Below are 22,705 nucleotides of genomic sequence, written 5' to 3' on the forward strand. Positions count from 1 at the left end.
TTTCTTTGCTTACTAACTGTTTCAATTCTGTTGTTCTTCAATCTCTGTATTTAAAAAGTCACTGGTCAGCAAAGAGGATTTTGTCGTAGCAGGATTCTTTTATCACTCATAGTGGACCTTTTCTCTTCAAACAATCTGCTTTCAACAAAAAAATTAAAAGGATAACATTTGTATCAATGTGACCATGCATCTTTATGCTACAGAAACTTCTCATTCATGGGTCCAAATTCCCATTCAACCATAAAATACATTTAAATCAGTCACAGCACTCAGCCTATGCTCCCTTATAGGTTGTTAAAATGCTTTATAAATTCTTTACAAATGAGATCTATCATACTTTTTTCTGACAATTTTAAAAGGAGTTTAGGGCAATGATTAATTCATAATGGTTATGACAGTAAAATGTATTATGTTGACATGGAACATGCTGAACGTGTTTCAAGAAAATGAGGTTTCAATACATTGATTTTAATTGTCAGTCCACAAGGAAGAGGCAGTGTTTTGCAGCAATTTAATGTCTGTAAAGTCCTCTGCAAACGCATTCTTGATCTGCTTGTTTGTTTTCATTATCTTTTCATTTCAAATATTTTACTTCAAATAGATTAACCTGTATGGGCCTAACTTGTCCAAATTTAGTAAAAAAAAAAAATCTACACTATGCGAGGCAGACTAAAGCACTTTTCATTTTTCAATTTTACTTCAAGTAGCTTCAAGAAAAAAGATCAAAATGTTAGTATTACATTTACATAAATGTAATAAATACAGTAAATTGTATTTATCTGCATAAATACCTTTGAATAGGTAAATTATCAAATTTTAAAACATTCTTTTTCTGTTATAAACTCAGAATACTTAGAATGCCTGAAACTTATTTTTAACTACTGAAATAAAGATTTTGATCCCATTGTCTTTATTTTCTGAATTGTTACTGATAAATTCAAAGAGAGAGAGAGATTATGTGAAAGAAATCAAAACCATGAAAATGAATCTTGAATTATGTGCATATAGCCATTAGACAAGGGTAGTTTAGCCTCAGCACTGTTTGGTGTCAAAATACTGCAGCTGAATGGATTATTTTATGACACAAAAACATCTGCATTTAATATAATCCCTTGGTATATCATGTGATTGATGATCTGCATAGGGAAAAAATGAGAGCCAATTTTAGAAAGCTTATTCAGAAGGAACAATGTCTGGATTATGATGCTAAGCAGACATTTTATTTATTTTCATGACTTTACTTTGTATCTTCCTGAATCTTCTGGAAGAAACATCTTTTGTAAACTTGTGTGGAAATAACGTGTATAGTTTGTACAACCTTTGACTAGACTAGAGATCAGGAACTGACATTCTTTGGACTAAGATTGCTTTACTGAGAGATATAAAATACTACTGACTCAGTTACAAACTAGGAGCAATTTTAAAAAGTATCAAAAGCTATAAAAGGTTGATAATTAAGCCTGCTGTTTTCTGTTTTTCATTCTCCTGTATTGATGACTATATATGCCAGTTCTAATAATAAAGATACAGAGATTTTCTATTGCTAAGAATTTAAAATGTAAATTAATTATACTTAGATTATATAGATTATATAGGTTGTATAGACTAGGAAAGAGTATTGTGATTATGGTAGAAGAAAGCCCAGTAGAATAGATCACCCAGACAATGAAGTTCTGCAAGCTGTAGTCTATGAACTTGGAGGTTAATGCACAATTGGGACAACCGTTTGGATAATCCAGTCTATCTAAAAATGTTTTACAAAATTCATGTATACACTCTAAATTACTGAAAAGATCCGTAATTACATTTTTACTAATAGCCATGCCTACTTTCATATTACATTGGCTGGATAAATATGATGCCGTGTAAGGTCTATCATTCAAAAGTTTAAATGTTTAGTTTGAGTTAATACCTATTATTAAAATTTGGTAAACATTTTTTCTTGAGTTGAAGTCTGCATTTAGTGCATTGATTTGCTGTTTTCAAACAAAGCCAGAATTGTTAGAGATACAAAGCACTCAGAGCTTTCTTAGCCATTCCAGCAATTCTCTGTTTGGCAGTCAATGAGTTTGTGCTGCAGTCTGATGGAGATAAATTAAATGACAGTTAACCTTGATACCATTTCAGCCTTGAATACAATAAAAAAAAAATATCCATCTGTCTGCCATAATCATACCTTTTGTGCATTGTAGTGAAATTAATATATTGTGAAGATTGGTTGAGTGATTCTGCACACTTGATGGAGTCAACCTATGAATTATCTTAAAGATGTAAGTTGCAGAGTTATTTCTCTTTTATTTGTTTCTGTATGGAAAGCACAGGCAATTCAGATAGAAGAAATGTATTATTTTGCTCCTGCTGCAGACCTAGTCAATATTGGATAGCCAACACCTGCAGTTTACATTAACAAAAGAAATCTGTTAAAAAAAAAAACTATACCCATCAAGAGGACTATATTGCTTTGAAATAAATAGATATATCTTCTGTGTTTAAAATAGACCACCTAGCAAGACATCAGATGAGCATGATGGGAATGATAAATCAAAATACCTGGAGTATATGAGAGTGGATAAATCTGTTCTAAAGGTGCATGTAAATTGGCTTTAAAAAAATATTAATTTGAAAATAAGAGATTATCAAAAGAAAAGTAAGATTTAAAAAGCCACATTCACTCTTCTCTACACCATTATGCAGTCTAACTATGAGCTGTCATGTCATGATGATGGCCAAACTATGCAGTCTGTTTCATATTTAACAGGGCTCTGCAATTCTGGGATCTGATCTCTAAAAGATTCGGCTAGGTGTGAATATAGCACTTGCGTCCACTACTTTAAAGTACTGGTAGCCCTCGATTTACGCCCACAATTGATCCCCAGATTTCTATTGCTAAGTGAGACAGTTGTTGTGAGTTTTGTCCCAGTTTTCAAAGGGAAACTTCAAAATAAATAATTAATTTTAAGAAATGATATTTTGAAGAATACCTTGATATTTAGGAAGTTCTGGCCTGTTTTCGTGTTTGGGGCTTTTTTTTTTTTTTAAAGGATTGCCTTGAACCCCAGCTACGGACATAATCACTTTATGCTCAGATTGGCACAGAAGAAAAAGACTCTTGATGTCTTTCATTTTATCTGGCTCACAGTTCTGGCCTTCCTCTTTTGCAACAACAGAAACACTGTATAATCTGCAGACAGTTGTTACATGACTCAAATTTTATATACAACTTAATATCCTTTTACATTGCTAAAACAGCAGAATTGATGAATCAAATTCACATGGGAGGGGGAACTTGCAGCATATTGCAAATTGTTTTACTGAACACAAGCCTGTATATCATGTTCTCTTGTTTTTCTTTTTAAGCAAACGGAGAAGATTAGGAAAGTCTCAAAGAGAAGGCTTTTGTTTGATTTAATCAAGTTAATTATTTGAAACCTACAAAGTTACATAGTATTCTTGTGATCAGAAACGGCATTATGTAAGTCTAAAAAGTTTACATTTGAAATCGGAAATCAGCTGAGAATCTGCCTCTAAATTTAAAAGGTAGCAAGTCAACTAGGATAGCTTTGCATTCTGTGATGCAGGAGAAGATACAAAGATAGCTTTCCGCTATTTTTTAAAGTGATGCACAATTAAACTTTTTAGTATAAATCAGGGCTGTCAAACTTGTGGCCCGCGGGCCAGATGCGTCGCACGCTGGCCACGCCTACGCCCAGTTTAGCAAAGGGGGAAAAGTCCCGATATATCATTGTGACGCCGCAAATTTGACAGCCCTGGTGTAAATGTATTTCTAGATTTCCTACTACCCATCCTTTCCTTCCTGGTTTCTCAGCAGCTTCTTTATTCTTATTCAAAATTGGCAGAGAGCTGTGCCAAATGAGCTTTTTGTCTCACAATATACGGCATATCTAAATCACATTGATGAACTTATTTTTGTTCTATTTAAGACAAAAAGGCAATGCATCTACAGCAGGCTCAATGTTGTAAAGTTCCCTGTTACAAATAGCAATTAGTTTCATCAGTAGTAGTTGCCTGGCCATAGAGAGCACATGATATGCAAATGAACATATCTGCACATTCATTCAGCCTTAGAAACCGGAAAGAACTGTTAAATTATACAAGAGGCACCAATTTGTATTTAATGATACATTCATATTTTTAAATTAAGGGTATATAAGTTTACCTGATTAGATATCATTAGCAAAACTGTGAAGCTTCCTTAAAATTAGAAACTTCCAATTTGTAAATATTTGCAATGGTCATTCTCTCACATCTGTGTGAAGACTTCTCTCACATCTGTTGAGTGCAGCTGCCCTTTCAGTAGGGAGAAAGTTTTCTCCTTTCACTTGCTTCTTTGATGATTTTGGAAAGTGTCCAGACCAAAAAAAATAAAACCTAGAAGTAAAGTCCACATAAAAACTAACTTTCCCTCTTCCTGAGGGAGCACCTGTAAAAACAGCAGTAGCTGCTGCACTGCACTGATTACTATTCATAATAGAAGCAAAGGGAAGTGTCTGAGCTAAGGCCATTGTTTATCTCAGAACAAGGCTAGATACACAAATCTGTATCTATTGGTATAATTCTTGAATGATTTAGTGTCAAGGATTTCTAACGCCAAATCATTGAATACAAGCAATAATATAAACGCTCACCCATCTTCCTCTCCAGTACTTTGTTCTACATCTCCATGAACCCCCATAAGTTTCTGGGTGATTTAAATATCACATGTAGCAGGACCATTTCTGATCCTAGGCAATTTAGGCACTGGCCTAGAGTGCCAAATTTTAAGGGAGGGGCAGCAAAAGCAAAGACTTTGAAAATATACAATGTGAGTCTAAAATCTGATCATCTTACCTGCAAATTTCTGCAGTTCACAGTTGCACATCACAAAAAATAATATATTACTACAGCTATGGTCCATAGAAAGCTGATAATATTACTGAAGCAAGACAAAGGTAGGAAGGTGTTGAGCAAGCAAGTTGTTCCAGTGCAGATGCCTAAGGGTTAAATATAATTACACTGAATTGTTGCCATATTAAAACAATGAGTTGCTGATATAATTAAAATTATTTACTTTAATGCACAAGTAAATAGTACATTTTTTGTTATTTTGAATGGCCATCCATTTTACCATGTGAGATAGCAAACAAAAATTTAAAAAGAAAGCAATTAAAATAATACAAACATTAAATACATAGCAGCCAAGAATAAATCATCTGCCCTAATGACTAAATAAACCACAAAATGGGTTCCTGCATCACTCAGGAGCCCAGGCCTGGGCACAGAGCCAGGACTTTAAAGACTTATGAAAAGCCAGCAGGGTTGGGGCCATCCTGATTTTTGGACAAAGAATGTTCCATAAGGAAGCACTACAGCAGAAAGATATGTCTTCAAAGCCCTGCCAACTAACATTCCTTAGCTGACAGAACCCAAAGTATACCTCTCCTGCCTGATCAGATTGGAGAGCTAGAAAGAAACGGGGGAAAGATAGTGCCTCAAATAACCTGGTTCCACATTATGAAGAACTTTCAAGGTGAAAACCAGTATCTTGAATTGCACCTGGAATTTCAGTTTATGAATTAGACTTGTTAGACAATAACCGGAACTATTTATTATCTGTGCTACCACATTCTGTACCAGCTGAAGTTTCTGCATGCTCTTCAAGGCCAGCCCCATGTAGAGCTGATTGCACTAGTCCAGATGGTAGATCATGAGGGCATGAGTGATAATGAGCAGGGCCCATTGGTCCAGAAATAGACACAAACTAGCCCTAAACTGCACACTAGGCAGTGCTACCTCATCCAACACCAACAATGGAAAGTCTTCATCTCCAGAAGGTCCAAACACCCAATGCTGCTCATTCTTTTTTGGGTTGAGCTGAAGCTTGTTGCATCCCATCCAGGCCCCCACAGAAAGGAGGAAAACAACATTGCATTGTGCCACCCACCCTTAATTCTCAGCACCGACTCAGGAAGGTAACACAACCAGTGGTATCAAAAGCCACTGAGAGTTCAAGAAGAGAGGAAGAATACGGTACCCTCATGCCTCTACTGAAAGAAGTTATCCAAAAGTATGATCAATGCCATCTCTGTCCCACATTAAATGGATCTGAATCTGAATCCTGGCTAAAATATTTAAAATTTAAATATGCCATCTCTATTCCATACCTTGGCCTGAATCCTGATTGAATTATTTAATTAAATTCACAGTTAATAGTGGAACATGTCTGAAAAAAAGGGAAAAATGATTGGGGCTGAAAATCATAAGCATAAAGCTAAAATACTGAAAGAAACAAAGGGGTGCCTTTTTGAAATTCCTAACAGAATCAAAATATGAACCAAACCATAATGGGGCACCTGAATATGACTTTGTCCAGGGTGTCAAAATATATAGAGCCAGCCCTGCCTTATAGATCCCCTCGTACCATAGGTCTGGAATACCTGTCCCCAACAGCATTTGCCAATCCTACATGCTCTAAAATGGGCGGGCGTGGCCAGGGAGGGCGTGGCCAGCTTGACATCACTCATGTCGGAGGTGCCTGTGGTGGCCTGAGTGGTTTGCCAGCGAAAACAGGCTCCCAAGCTCTGTTTTCAGCTGCCACGGTCTCCTGCAACCCTCTGCCAGTAAAAATGGAGCTCTGTTTTCACTGGCAGAAGTATTGCAGGCTGGTCCTTCACTGTTTCCAGGGTGCCCCGCAGGCCAGATCTAAGTACCTCAGGCCTTGAATTTGACACCCCTGCTCTAAGAGGTTCTCGGAACAGTGTTGTCTGGCAGGACCCCTTTCCCATTACAGTGCCTGCCTTCTGAAATGATTAACATAGAGAGCGAATATACAGTTGCCCCCAACTCAGTAGTGGGTTTCAATTTCGGTCACTACCAGTTTGCTTGCGGGCACACTGGCACGATGCTTCTGCGCATGCACAGAGACATCCTGGCAGGTGGGCGGAGCCTCCTGCCGTTGCTGCTACCAGTTCACCCAACCGGGATGAACCAGTAGCAACCCACCACTGCCCCAACTCCCGGGCTTTTAGAAAGGCTCTTAAAATATTATTCTTTCTTTGAGCATTGAGAATAAATTGATTGGAGTTCCTGCCTAGATAGATATTATATGAATTTAGCTTCCTGGCCGTTGATTGATTGTTGTTGTTTAAACTGTAATTTAATAAACTACATTGTTTATGTTTTGCTAATGAATTGAACACTCCCCATTGTTATAATTGCTCAGGATGAGTGGTGTTACGTTTACTTAACTAACTAATCACTTAAATAAGAATCCTAGATTATACTTTTTAAATAAAGTCAGCTTGAGAGCGCATGAACTAAAGTTTTGAATGGAAGAACTCCCCCCCTCCAAGAATTCTGAAGATCAGAATGATTTAATTCCATTTTTTTATCAGGGTCATTTTTTGATAGAGCTCAGAATTCTTGGAAAGAATAAAGGTTGCTTTCACACAAGGCTGAATTCTACTAGCTTCTGTTTTGGAGTTTATTCTTAATATAAACAATAAACGGCTAAGAAAAGCTTCAGGCTTCAGACTTGATAGATGTATTATAAAGTCTGAATGAGAAAAATATAAAATATAATTTCTACACACAGCTTTTGAAATAGAAAGTTCTAGCAGTTCATTCTGCTTCATCTGTCAGATATTGTGAAACCACCTAGACCCCAAATCATAAACTGATAAACAATTTGGACAGAGGCATCTTGTCCAAGACACTACAGACTAGTCATTTCAGCTTTGCTAAAGGGGAAGACATAAGAATTGTTTATAAAGGAAGTTGTAAACATCTTGATAGGACGTCAGGGATAGTTATAACTAAGGCTATGTTTGTTTGAGTCAAAAAAGAATCATAAATTTGTCAAAAAATGAATCCTAGTATGATACCATTTTTATGGGTTGAATAATTTAATGACTAGACAAAGTGCTGCTAATACATTTTTTCCTGCTTGCATTTTCTTTTGTAATAATTTAGTTAACAAGCCCATTAAATATTATCCAATATTTTAGGAAACTCATTGGCAAATTCTGTTCAAAGTGGACTAGAGTTTCAAGTGAGGTGCTGCATAGTTGTGCTCTTGTTTCTAAGCTCAGTAGTTTTCAACATGAAAAAAGAAATATATGTCTTTGTGATTTTTAACAGGACTTGGGAGAAATTGTTGTTATTATGGTTTCTTGCACAATGGTCCAGATATTTAGATCTGGATTTGGCATTCTATCAAGTTCTTCCTAAGAACCTGGAATAGGCAAATGTTGTTTGATGGTGTTAAATATATTGTTGCAGGATCTAAGTCTTCCAAGTAAAACTGCATTTTGCAATTGACCACTAATGAGTCTGTCAATGCCAGAAGTTTTGGGATTGCATCCAAGGGGCCTATCACTATTGGTACTATCTTTGCTTTCTTTTGCCACAGTCCTTCTACTTCTATTTCCAGGTATTTGTATTTTCTTCAATTCTTTCGCTTGTATTCTGCTGTATACAAATATTGCATATTCATTATCCAGATTTTTTTGTATTTCTTATGAACAGTTTAATTTTGGGTCTTATGTGGCAGGTGCTTGTCTAATTATCAAGTTCCAAAGCAATTTATCTCCTTCACTTTCTATTACTTTGTTTATGTTGTGGTCCCAGAAGTTTTTGCAAACAGCTGGTATTTCTTAAAGATATTCCAGGGCACCATTGTTGGCATATTTTGTCATGCTGTATTTGGTAGTCAAACTCTTGTGTTCTTCTTCTAGCAGCTAATTAAGTGAACCATTGTTTCTTTAGCTTTTTTGAAGAAGTGGCACTTACTATCTATTGCTGTCTTTTCAATTCTGGCTTTTTTTATTCATTTGTTCTTAAGACTTGGTATTGTGCAGCCAGAATTATACTTTTGCCTCTTTCTTCAATGTTCCTGCTCTTAGCCATTGCCAAGTCTTATTGTTATCTACTTTACCTGCTTTTTAAAAAAAATGTATTGCCCATTTAATATTTTGCCTTGCCACATCTCTTTTCTGTGATATTATTCCAATGCCCCTTTTTCTTTTCCAACATGGTAACATGCAATATTCCACATATTATTATTAAAACTGGGGTCTTTATAAGTTGGAAAGCTTGCATTAATCTAACAAAATAAAACTCAACAAAGTCAAATGCAACATTCTATATTTCAATGAGAGCAATAAGAGAAATGTGTACTGTAGATATAAGATTGCAGCTACATCACTTGGAGAAATTAGGGTGCAACAGAACTCAATATTCAATTAACAAAGACAAAACATTAATTGACATCATACAAAAAATAAGTTATTGTAACTTTAGGCTACCCTAAAGAAACATAGTTCCAAGTCAGGAACATACAGATTATTTACTTTATTTTGAAATAGTGTGATTTCATCAACAAAATAGCAATTCTATTGAAAGGTTCAGAAGAGAGCAACAAAAGTGGTTAATCACAATATAAAACAAGCTACTAAATGGAAACATAAGTCAATCAAAAGTATGTTAGGTATAAGAAGGAAGAGAAAAGTTTGAAGAGGTACACAGTGTCATTCTTTAAATATCTGATGAGTTGACCAAAACCTTGTTCTTCACTTTCCGGGGGGGGGGGGGGAATCCCCAAGATCTAATGGAGCGCATGCTCTAGCCAAAAAAATGAAGACTTGGACTATGTGTGATGACTAGATTGCAATAATTTAATTAATCTTGGTAGTATCCACTGTCTGCTTGTTCTAGATTTGATTTAGGTTTGCTAGGATGAATGATCAATTATAAGAATACAGGAATATTACTGTATCGTGAAACAGTAGGTGTGGCATTGCAGCAAGCTGTAGTAGTTGCTGATAACTTGGTTTTATTCCAGGTTAGTGTTACATGTCAGTGTAGGGCATGTTCAGATTAGCCTCTTAACTTATTGTAATAAATTAGGATCCAAGAAACTCTTACTTTTTTATGCCAAACTCTTCATGTGAGTGTGTAGGCAAATCTCTAATAACAAAAATCTCATACGATGCTTTTCCTTACCATTACATGTTTTATCTCAGCTTTTTATATCCTTGCTCTGCCTTCAAAAATATGTCAAGGAATTGACCTTCTTTGCTAATTAGATTCTAGTTGTTAGTTGGAAAGTTGGCAAATGCTTGCCTATATATGCCCTAGAATCACAGCTTCATTATGACACTTCTCTATGCTTTTCAGTATTTTCTCAATGCATAGAAATAATAGTTTTTTATGTTCCAACATAGGCAAGTTATTTGTGCCTCGTTAAATTAACATAACATTGCAGAATGTTTCTGTGGAATGCTTTTTAAAATCTTTATATAATGTAATCCATGATTCAAGTAGGAAACAAACTGCAAACATCCTATATATTTTTTATGTTATGCATTTAGAAGAGAAACAACTTGAAATTTGCTGAAATGAATAAAATGGCTGAGCGCTCAATTCTACCAGGAGTCAAACAAAAATTTTGCAGAGATATTTTCTAATTTAAATTAATCATTTATTTTCTAAATCTCTTATTTGTTTCAGTAGGTAGAGGATTAATTCTTGGTGCTCATTTTTAGATGTAACCAAATAATTATAGTTAAAACTCAGTCATCAAAATGCACAATTTGAGAGAAACCACTGTTCTCTCTCTGTCTGTAGTTGTAAACACCAAGAGCTGTTGCTGTTTTGATGAACAAATGTTAGCCATATACTTTTATTGGCCATTTTGAAGTTGTGTTTCTCTTTGTGTGTGTGTGTGTTTAATTTTTATTAAATACATTTTCAATAGAATAAAAGTAACAGAAATGAATTGAAGAGAAGAAGAATAGGGAAAGTAATAAAGTAAAAAAGAAAGAAAAGAAATAAAGTAATAAAGCAATTAAAGTCTTGTACAGTGTATATCATTTTTTTAAAAAAACAGGCCTGTGGATTGTTTGGTTTTTAACATTAATTAGTTTTTCTATTATCTGTTCCATGAGTTTACTTTGATTTGCTTTCTGTTTCGACTATCTACATGTAGTACTCTTGGGAACATAAGCTTTGGGTTCCTAAATAGCTGAGGTCAGATTGGACAACATGATTGTCAAGTAAAATATAGTTTTTAATGTATCCAGTTGCCAAAGGATTTGTCCACAGCAATTGGCACATTTATCTGCTACCCGTAAAAATTTTGGGAAGCTCATCTGCAAAGCAAAGTGATAAACATGAGTTGTTTTGCTCTAAAACCCAGCTAATCCAGGCAGCATTCATATAAAATGACACAGGCCTTCACATGAAACCACTGGTAGTCATTTCATTTGAAAACTATTTGTAGCAGTTACCAGGGAAATAATTGTTACCAGGAAACCATTATCAAAGAAGTAATTAGCAATCAGAGAAGTAATCTAACTGTTACTGGGAAAATAATTTATATTTAGAAACTATGGTATTCCCTATTTTACTTCTGCTGGTATCCATTTGTCTGATTTCCTGGCCTCAGCAGTGTATGCAATCGTTGCAACAACAGGTAAATTTATGGATGTGCTCCTCAGACTTAGGTCTCTGATAGTTTTTCCATCTTTCATCTCTTCTTCTTGGGTTATTTTCTCTCAGCAAGCCCTTCTGTGTAAAACAATGGGTCAGATTTTATTATACAATTATTGCTTTGTTATTTCATCACCTTATATATCATGATACATAGCAAGCTCTTTTTCTGTGACTGCGGTACAGCAATGGAAGAATCAAAACAAGGTCAAGAGCAAAAACAATGTAATTAAAGCCCCGCCCGTTTTTAATGGGCATCAGGATGCACTTAAGGCAGGTTTCATAACAATAGTGTGGTGGAAACGCATAACTGACTTCTAGTTCCTCCATGGGAATCCATCAGAAAATCTCAGGACTGTAAACTAAGCCTCAATTGGTTGCAGTAGCTGCAGTGTCCAGGAGTTCTGGATTTGTCACGTGCAACCTTTATAGGGAGTTTCTGACAGTCAATGGGGAAAGCCAGATTCACTTAAGGACAGCATGATTTATTTAACAACTGGCAAAAGGTCATAAAATGGGGCACAACTCATTTAACAACTGCCTTGCTTAGCCAGAAAAAATTGGCCTCAATTGTTGACATAAAGCAAGGACTATCTGTAGACCAGAATTCAAAATAACATCCTGGAAGAACACAATGGCAAACCACTTCTGTATTTTTGCCATGAAAATGACGTATTTAAAAATTCAACAGCAGTCAAGATGAGTTTAGAGATCAATTTTTTAAGTTTTTACCTTGTAGATAACAAGTAATGCAATTTTGACTGATGGTCTTTGGTCCTAAAGTTATGACTAATAGGTTCCTTGTTCACTGTAAATACTACGCAGAACTGCAGACAGACACAAAAAATCTTCTAAACAAGGCATGAAAAATTGGAAAAGTAAAATAAGAAATAAAGCTTGAGGTTGAGCATTTTTTTAAAGCTGTTTTTAAAACTCTTTTTAATGTTTGTGGTTTTGGCTCTCTTTAGCTGGCCATTTACATTCATTTCCCAGAGAACACTCTTGAAAGATTAAGGAATGTCTGTGGTCACTATGAATTTCCTCCCTGCCTCCAGGAACAGTAAATTAGTTACAAGAATTGACAAAGTCTCCAGAGTGAATTAACTCTTTCTTTTTTGAAAACAGCTCATCTTTCATTCCAGTTCTTTTTGAAAGAAAACTTCACCAAAGTATTGTGTTTCCTGTCAGGACAAGTTGTCAGCATAATTGAAGAAAACAAAACAAGACAACATTTTTACAGACAAGACAATTTTTCTTGTTCCTTGATTTATGTTTTTGCTTAATATTGTTATTTGATTGTTGTGCGCTCCCCCCGAGTCAGATTTTGTGAGATGGGTGATTGTATCAATTTAATAAATAAATAATTTTTTTTGGTTATAACTAAATATATGGTAAAGATTTTATTGACTTCTATGGTTGAGTAGCACACTTAGGCCTAAAAGCAGGTTAACATAACACAACTGATGTATTTATATGAAAATTAATGTTAAGAATATTTGGGTTTCCTATAACTAACTTACCCAGTTTTACCTTATTCTGGTATGCTCTGCAAGCCAACAGATATGCTGTAATAATAATGAAATATCACAAACTAGCAATCATAGTTCTGGAAGGAACATATTATATTATAACAAGATGCTTAAAATGCATTGTAATATGCCCTAAATAAAACTAAGTGTACTTGCAGAGGGAAAAAAAGGCACTAACTTCTGCTTCCCATAGAGTGAGTCATTTTTTTTTTTGTCCCAATTCTTTAATGTATGAAAATGCAGACTCATCACAAATATATGTAGATTTATTAGGACATGTTATCCAAGGATATTTTTGGGTTTAGGAAATAAATGAAGGTTAAAATCTATTTGTGTCTGCCTGAAAACTGCCTGAAAAATAAATTCTTCTAAAGTTTTGTTTCCCATCTGTTTGATCCCATATTTCTAAATAGTGGGGGGAACAGGGAATATAGTCAAGAAGAGGAGAAAATTGGAAAGTTTCATTGTATGAATAAAAAAAACTCTTTGTACTACAGTGGGCGTCATGCGGGGAGCACTACTCTTTATCTTTACATTAGTTTGTGCTATTTAATCCCAAATAAGATTCTGTACATTTTATGTACAGAATGAGAGAAAAAATATTTTCCCAAATTCAAATTTAAAATGGGGCATGATACGAATTCTGCTTATGTGTGTGTATGTCCTGTGTGCTTGCTTGCTTTATATATTTATTTAAACAATTTATATATCCATCCAGCTCAACAATTTATCTGGGCAGCATCACAGTTATAAATAAGACTGAAGATATTAAAACAGTAAAATCTAAAGAGAGTTTATTACTGCACAAAAAGAAGTGGACAAGAATAAAACTCTTAAGGCTAATGCTGTATCATTCTATTTTGAAAATTAAAATAATGTTTACAAGATTAGATTTCTTCAGCTTCCATGTCAAATTCAATAAAATTTCCCAAGGGAAGCAATAAATAATTCTTTAAAATAATGAATTTTGCTGCTGTTATTAGCTTCTGGACACTTATTTTAAGTTATGTCATTTCAAAATATATTCATTGCCAATTAAGTGAAGATAGTGATTTAATACCCTTTGAAGTATCATTTTGATACATAAAATACATTTTTTAAAGAAAGAGGACAAACTGATTTCTTTGAAAAAAAGATATGTCTTAGGACCGCTTTCATGCATTACTCTGCTGTGCTTTATTTCTTATTTATGATCTATGTCCTGACATAAGAAAAAACCCTTTCAGTAAATAATTAACACATTGGCAGTTCCAGTCTTGCTCAAGGCATCTTGTCTAAATGTTTTGTCTGGAAAATAATTATTTGGGCTTGAACTGATTTCTTAGCTGTCTTCTTTACAATTGACATAGATCTGAAAGTAAATGTTGTTTTATCGCTTTCTAGAGTTAATTGTTGACAGGTATTCCTTTTGTTACAATGTTCAAGCCTCTGTGAAGAGTAGCCTTATTCGGTTTTTATAGTTGAATAAAGTCAGGGCTTGAATGCAATTAGAATTCCTGCATAATCAGGAATCTTACCAATTAATGGAAGTAGAGATACCAACATCACATCCAAAGCATGGAAGTCCAAGGTGTGAAATATTACCTCTGCTGCGATTGTTCCAGTGTTTCTTAAGTGCATTACTCTATCATTTTCAGATATAATTCCCAAAAAGTAATTGCTAGCGTAAATAGTTGAAGAAGAACAAGGTTTGAGTTAATAAAATATATGGATGTCCCATAATTTTGGAGCTATTAGCTAAATTAGCAAATTAGCTAAATTTGGGTGGAGATAGCATTACCATCTCCAAAAGTACTACAATTTTCAGAAAAGAAAAAAAAAACATAAATAGAGGGTCTCCTTTATTTGTGGATTCTCTTGTTCACTTTTGTAGAAGTTGATGAATCTCTTCTTGTCCTCTTGCTAGCCTAACGTGGTTGGCCTCAGAGGACTAGGGGTGCACTGAAATGGGCAGCAGTCAATTTGTTCTTATTAGATCAGAAATGAAGAACTGGTTGTCTGCTTCCTTAGAAGGATTAAACCAGTTCAAAAGTTCTAGAATTGGGAAGAATCCCTCTTCTTGGATATTAATTGGGCTTTGGGATCAACATAGACAAGCCAGCTGAAAGAAAGTACTGAAAGTTTCTTACTGAAAAATAAAAATGCTAGATTGCTAGCAATAAAAACTCACTGTTTTATTTCTTCTTCCGTTCAGTTGTGTCCCAATTCTTGGAGACTGTTTGGAAGAGACTGTTCAGAAGTGATTTGCCATTGTCTGCTTCCTAGAGCTGAGATAAAGTGACTGGCCCAAGGTCACCCAGATGGCTTTGTGCCTAAGGCAGGATTAGAATTTACAGTTCCCTGTTTTCTAGTCTGATACTTTAACCACTGCACCAAACTGGCTCTCAACTCTGTCTTAACTATACTGGTTTGTATATAGCTATTGTTGTAACCAAATGTAATATAATTATATTTTAATATATAAATTATATTATAATGATATAATATAGTATAAAATGATATGATATAATATGATGTAATTTATAATTGAATTCTTATTTGTCTATGGTATGTTTAAATCACTCACCAACACACAGCCTTAAATTTATAAATGTTCCATATTTATATGTTGATTAAACCAATACATTAATTTTCTATAAATTCTCAAAAACAATTTTGTCAGACACACAGAAACACACACACTCACCATGAAAAAAGGCTTTCATCTTATTTGACTTCAAAATTTTCGTAAATTTATTATCTCTAAACATATGCGGTCTAAAAACAGGTAGTCCTCGAGTTACGAATGTAATGGAGCCTGTCCGTTCCATTCGTAACCCAAGGATTTGTGGGAGTGAATCTTGTACCTTGAATGGGATCACTTCCTCCTTTCGCCCACACATTCGTTAATCGAATACAAAGCTCTTTAAGTGCACATGATTGATTGATTGATTGATTTCATTTGATTTTTATACCTCCCTTCTCCAGCAGGACTCAGGGTGGTGAACAGCCAAGGTAAAACATAGCATACAAAATTTAAAACAATTTTAAAAGATATTAAATAATTTCGGCCCACAATTTAAAAACACCCCAATAAAATAAATTACAAATTAAAACCGAAAGTTGGGATCAAGCCAGCCCAGCTAGATGAAATAAGTGAGTTTTAAGGGCCCAACGAAAAGTCCGGAGGTCCGGGATCATACGTATCTCTGGGGATAGGTCGTTCCAGAGGGCAGGTGCCGCCTCAGAGAAGGCTCTCCCCCTGGGGGTCACCAGCCGACATTGTCTGGCTGACAGCACCCTGAGGAGCCCCTCTCTGTGCGAGCGTACTGGCTGGTGGGAGGCTATTGGTGGCAGAAGGCGGTCTCATAGATACCCAGGCCCTAAGCCATGGAGCACTTTAAAGGTAGTCACCAACACCTTGAAGCGCACCCGGAAGACTACCGGAAGTCAGTGCAGCTCGTGCAGGAGGGGTGTCACATGGGAGCGCCCCATCGCTCCCATAATCCCCCGCTTGGCCACATTCTGGACCAGTTGGAGCCTCCGGGTGCACCTCAAGGGGATCCCCATGTAGAGAACATTGCAGTAGTCCAGGCAGGAAGTGACGAGTGCTTGAGTGACTCTGCGTAAGGAAGTATTTCTCATGGGGAGACCTAGTGACGGAACAGGCCACCTGCCTAAGATCACCCAAGGCCTTCCTGATCCACTGAAATACCTCATGCTCCTCACAGTTGCTCCCCCCCCCAACCTGCCACACTAGGTTACTTACCTTGTGAAGATCTAGAAACCAGTCTCCTCTCCAACCTCTCAGCCACATGTTCTGTTTGAGCCTCCGCAAGCCTCATGTGGCATGTTGCCGGCTGAAATGGAACTTCTGAGGGGCGGATCCACCCCTCAGAAGCTCCATTTCAGCTGGCAATGTGCAGGACAAATGTTGCAGAGCCTCTGTGGTTGTTCGTAAGGGTGAACAACTGCCGTGGTGCTGCAAGATTTGTACTTTCGGGACTTGTTTGTAAACCCTAGGGGGTGCTTATTGCGTAACTTTGAACATTCGCTAAGGGAACACTCGTAACCGAGGGATTACCTGTAGTAGAATGCCTTTGAATCCCATTCCTATTTCCTTAAAATACTTAATTCAAGAAAGAGCCAGATTAGTTTATTCTTGACACTGAAGGACAGAGAAGTTAGGATATCCCTTCCCCATCAGCAGCTGCCCATCTTGTTTCCTTTCAAAACTCTGTACTTCTAGTTTGAGTCATTTTAGTTTCATTCATACATGGGGGGTTTTTTTGGTCTTGCTAATATGATCTTCAGACTTTCCAGGTTCACATAACCTGCTCTATCTGCAAACTTTGTGTGTTTTCTTCAAAGCTTCTTTCTGCCTTCCCAAAAAATATAATACAACCTCTCAGCTGTCCACTTTTTGTTTTTGTTTTTGTTTTTTTTAATTTGATTTATATGCCGCCCTTCTCCGGAGACTCAGGGCGGCTTACAATGCGCTAAGCAATGTTTTTAGTAATTTGCCACTTCACCACACTCCTCTGTCATCTAATTTTTCCCATCAGTAAGATGGTTTTTGATTTAGCTGTAACTAGCCTTCATTTTACCCATTATTTGTGCTTTATCTCCTTTTCACCTGTTATGCCCTATAAATTATAAGGTCCCCCCCTTTCTTTCAGTATACACTGTCCTTAAGTGTCCCTTTCTTCCTTTCCTCATTTCTTATTTGTAGCCTATTTATAAATGGGGGGGAAACCACACAAATCAATGGTGTGCTCTGTTCATACACATACACATTCTTTCATATGTTAGAAGCCAGAACAAGACACAATTTTACTTAGATGTTCAAACGGCAGGTGTGTGTATTCATTTCGCTGCTGGGAATTCACAAATAGGGTAGTTTGATATAATAGTTTGCTTATAACTATTCCAAACAAGGAAGCGATTACACAAAGAGCTTTAATAATTTTATGTCATGATTAAAGTGCAATTTTGCACATCTATGCAACAATAAAAGGTTGGGGCAGTTTAGTTCACATTATAGAAAAGAATGTAAACTGTTTAATACAATTCACATATAAGCCAATCAGTTGTCTGGCACTGATACTAATTATCCTAATTCAAACAGAAAAGAAAGGAAGGAAATGGTAGAGAAATGAAATGTAGGAACTAGAGAAAAAAACATCACCTGTTCCAGAGAAAAGGAAGTACAAAACCTTTACTTTGGCTTAACTTGTGTGGCATTTAAAATGACATCCCTAATACTGGCTACTTTTGAATCATAGTACTCCAGTTGCTGAAGCCTGTTAAGCAATTTCCAGCACAGTTCTTTTTAAAGGCCAAAAAGAAATAAATAATTCTGAATGAAAGGTTTGGTTATGTTCAGAAGAAAGAGCCCTAAATCTTAGACAAGTCAATAATTCCTGTGTGCTTCAGGTCTTATAGAGCAGTTTTTCAAAGCCAGAAATTTATATAGAATGTTTTTTTTTCTGTCCAACATCGTAGAGGAGTTTTAAAAATAGTCCTTGCACTCGGAAGATGCTTTATAATGGCATAAAGTGCTCTTACAACATCTCTGGATTAGGAATACAACTAAGAGATCAGGGAAAGACGCCGTGATTGTGGCCCTGATGGCAGCACAGAAAAGAAATGGGGCTGGGGAGAACCAGACTAGCTAACCCAGCCAATAGGCAGCAAGGCAAACTGGGAAAGAGTAATGATTACTTAAATCTACTAGGATTACCAGCAGTGGTGAAATGTAAAATTCGTTCTTACCGGTTCTGTGGGCGTGGCTGGTGGTGGTGGTGGGGTAATGTGACTGGGTGGGGGTGGCCAACTTTTTTTTTTTTTACTTTTAAAACCATTTTTTCTACAACCTTAAGAGGTTGCAGAAAAAAATGTTTTTAAAAGCCTCTGATGATCAGGCAATGTAGCTGGAATCGTCAGAGGCTTTTAAAAGCATTTTTTTCTACAACCTCTTCGGCCGAAGAGGTTGTAGAAAAAATGCTTTTAAAAGCCTCTGACGATCCCAGCTGAGTCACGCAATCATCAGAGGCTTTTTTTTAAAAGCATTTTTCGGCTGAAGAGGTTGTAGAAAAAATGCTTTTAAAAGTAAAAAAAAAAAAGCCTCTGATGATCGCGGGGCTCAGCTGGGCATGGGGAGGGGGGCAGGGATTTTTGCTATCGGTTCTCCGAACCATCTGCCGCCATCGCTACCGAATCAGATGATCCGGTCCGAACCGGGAGCATTTCACCCCTGGTTACCAGATTTCAGACAAAGTCTTCCAGAGGCTTAACATATCCAGGGCCCTGCTCAGGATGAGTCACAACAAAAATAGGTGTGCCTCATATTGTAAAAAAGAACCTCCAGAGATTTAACATTACTTTATCTAACAAAAGAAAATCTCTTTTGAAAAAGGAGTGTTGCTGTATACTCTTGTGATAAACAAGTGCTGTTGGAATGCTTTGACTTGCAATAGTTATACAGCAGCAGGATTGTAATATTTTCTCTGCCAGGTCTTTGAATAGGCCAATTCAAAGATTCTCTTCTTTGCTTCGTTAGTACGATAGTGGTTCTTTTAGTAGTCAGAATCATGCTTTAGACATTCTTTCTTGGAAATAACCTTCATTCTAATTAGTAGAAGGGCACATCTAAAACTCCCTTAATTCAGTCAGTATCAGAGTTATGTGGACAATAATAAACACAGATTTTTGGTTGCGGCATTTCTGCAAGTAACTTAAACTTCACTTTCTCTACAGTGAAACAAAATTTGAGCTAGGATCTTTAGCTAATAAGTAAAAGCATTAGGTAGTATGCTTGGACATCTGACCCTGCATATTTGGATTTCCTTCTTTGTAACAAATGTTTCTCTTGCTAATCTGTGATGGTACAGTTAGAAGGAAAATGTGTTTAACATCACTCGATGTTTCTTTAAATGTCTAATCAGAAAATATTACTTACATCTCACGATAGCCAAATTTTTGTGCTGAGTAGTATTAGCTTAATTAAAACAAGAACCAAAAACCTTAGAAATCCAGATAAAGAAAATTATAGTATGCAGTAAAGGTTACACTGCAGGATGCAATCTGAATCGGTCACAGGGACCAGAGTTTTAGTCTTCCAAGCTTTCAGACTCATGCTGGAACCCATCCTCAGGGAACTTCTCTCTCTAGAAGTGTGTACTGGGCTGTTCCATATGTAGTATTTATGCACACAACCAGGCACCACATAAATACTATGCACAGAACAGTGTGCAGATTCTGGAGAAAAAAAATCTTTGAGGATGGGTTCCAGCATAAGTCTGAAAGCTCGGAACACTAAAACTCTGATTTCCATGACCGACTCAGATTGGATCCTGCAACATTATCCTTGGCCATGTATATTTGCATTCATTCATGAAGGGTTACACTACTGTGTGTGATGGGATTTGGAGGCAAAACAGATTTTCTGCATGAGTCCTATGTTACGGGATTAAAAAAAATAATACCTGTTGAAGATTGTCCTTGCCCTTGAATTCAGAGAAATTGATGCAGTAATTGAGTTCATAGTGGAAAACATCTTAAACTGGTATAGTCCACTTTGGAGAAGTCACCTTAAGACTCCCAAATGACCAAAAATTGTTGGATAGCAGTAATAGCAAACTGTAGTGCAATTATTGCTAGCAAGAAAACATGAAGTTCTGTAGAATTGGAAGAGGATTTGATTTATAGAGTTACTGTGATTTTATGGCAGACGGAGAAAAAGCACGGACTTTCATAACAAAGAGCCAACATTACACCCAAAATTGAGTTCCTTTTTAGATATAGCAAAAAATGGAATGCTTGATTCAGCCAGATAGATAAGTCAATATGTTCTACCCACTCAGCTAATATTACTGAAAGAAAAGTTGACTTCAAACTTCCCCACACCAGCTTCATACTTTTTCATGTGAAAATGTGCCTTGCCTATTCTCTGTTTTTAACATGTGTTCATCTGTTAATGTCTTAGGTTTGCATAATTTGCTTAAACAAGTTGAGAAAAGTTCTGTTGTTGTTATTTATTTTTACTATTGTAATAAAACTTCTCATTACTATTCCATAGGCTATAATAGATTTTGTTTATGTTTTGCTTCTAAACGCAGCCATAACATTTTACCTTATGATACAAATAATGAAAATCCCAGAACTGGCTCAAATAAAACACTTTTATACACCAACGCACTAGACATAAAGTATGCCAAAATATGTCCATTACTTTGTTGCTGTAAATTGACAAACTACAGAAAAGATTTTCTAATCCTTCAACTACTACCGGTTTGCAGCGGGAGTGCGGGCGCGCATGCGCAGAATCACCCATGATGATGTCGTGGCGGGTGGATGGAGCCTCCCGCTGGTTTTACTACCAGTTCTATACAACCGGACTAAACTGGGAGCAACCCACCACTGATTATGAGTTGTGTCTGCCCAAAACCTGTCATTAAAATCCAGCTTTTTGAAAATCCTTTTCTTAATTTTAGTTGTTTTATCCTAGGTTAACAATTCTGTTACGATTTCTGAATGTTCCCCACATATTTCATACTGTTCTCCTGATTCTTTTGTTAAAAATTACAAAATTGAAGAAGTTATATAAGCCATAACCAGTTTCATTCCTACAACATGCTAAAATTACTTATGTTATACAACATCTGTCAAGCCATGGGAGTAGTAGGGCAGTGAGTTTCAGTGGACAGAATAACAACAATAAATGTTTGTGCTCAAGCTTTTTAATATAGAAACCAATTTTATTTCTCAGAGACCTATGAGTCTTCACAGATTGTAGTGTTGGTTAATATCAAATTATGTTGAACTTCGCAAATAATTTTTTCCCTCCCCTTTTCCCTCCTAGCAATGATACATTGTATTTCCTTTCTTGAGTTTCATGCTCTGTAGATAGGTTCAGCCACATGACTGAAAATTAGAGCAAGTTTAGTCATAAAAAGCCACTAGTGGTTACGGTACCATGCTAGAAACCAAGAACCTCTCGAGTTCTAGTTCTGCTTTAGCCATGAAAAACTAGCTGGGTAACTTCAGGCCAGTAATTCTGTCTCAGCCCAACCTACCTTTGATTGTTGTTGTTCTGGGGAAAGTAGGAGAAGGAAAGAGAATTTTATATGTTTGCCACCTTAATTTATTTATAAAAATAATAAAGGATATAAATAAATAATCCAGCATTTTCTCATAATAATTATTTTGTTATATCATAATCAGTGTTTTTCATATTTACAAGTTTAATCCTGTAGACCATGGGTGTCAAACTCACGGCGTCACGTTGCCGTCACATGATGTTTCATGATGTTTTTCCCCTTCTTGGAGCTGGGGTGGGCGTGGCCGGCGCATGACGCATCCGACCCGCAGGCCGTCAGTTTGACACCCTTGCTTGTCAATCAAAGACATCATTTTTTCATCACATGAATTTTAAAATGTTCTAATACCTTTTCTTAAAAATAGGTTTGGCATTCTTTTCATTAATTTAGTGGACATCAAATTAAGGGTGGTTTGCTGTAAATTGTATAATTAATCTCAGTATAAATGCAATGATGTGTTGTAGCATGAGAAGTAGCTTTGTCATTCATAGCTATCTAATCCAGAATTATGTGGGTTGTGTTTTTATGTTGTGTTTTCTGAATCTATAATTCTCTTTCCTGGCACTGAAAAGAGGGTGAGTGATCTGCATATGGGTACCATTACTGTGT

The 22,705-nt window shown here is 36.2% G+C and overlaps 1 protein-coding gene across 19 annotated transcripts in view; it reads left to right on the plus strand.

Moving 5' to 3' along the window:
• Positions 1-22,705, plus strand: part of PLXNB2 (plexin B2) — a 398,614-nt gene that overhangs the window by 207,043 nt on the left and 168,866 nt on the right. The gene's annotated exons all lie outside the window — the stretch shown is intronic.

This window comes from Pantherophis guttatus, chromosome 7 (assembly GCF_059756535.1).
Source record: "Pantherophis guttatus breed Tessera chromosome 7, ASM5975653v1, whole genome shotgun sequence".
Taxonomy (NCBI): domain Eukaryota; kingdom Metazoa; phylum Chordata; class Lepidosauria; order Squamata; family Colubridae; genus Pantherophis; species Pantherophis guttatus.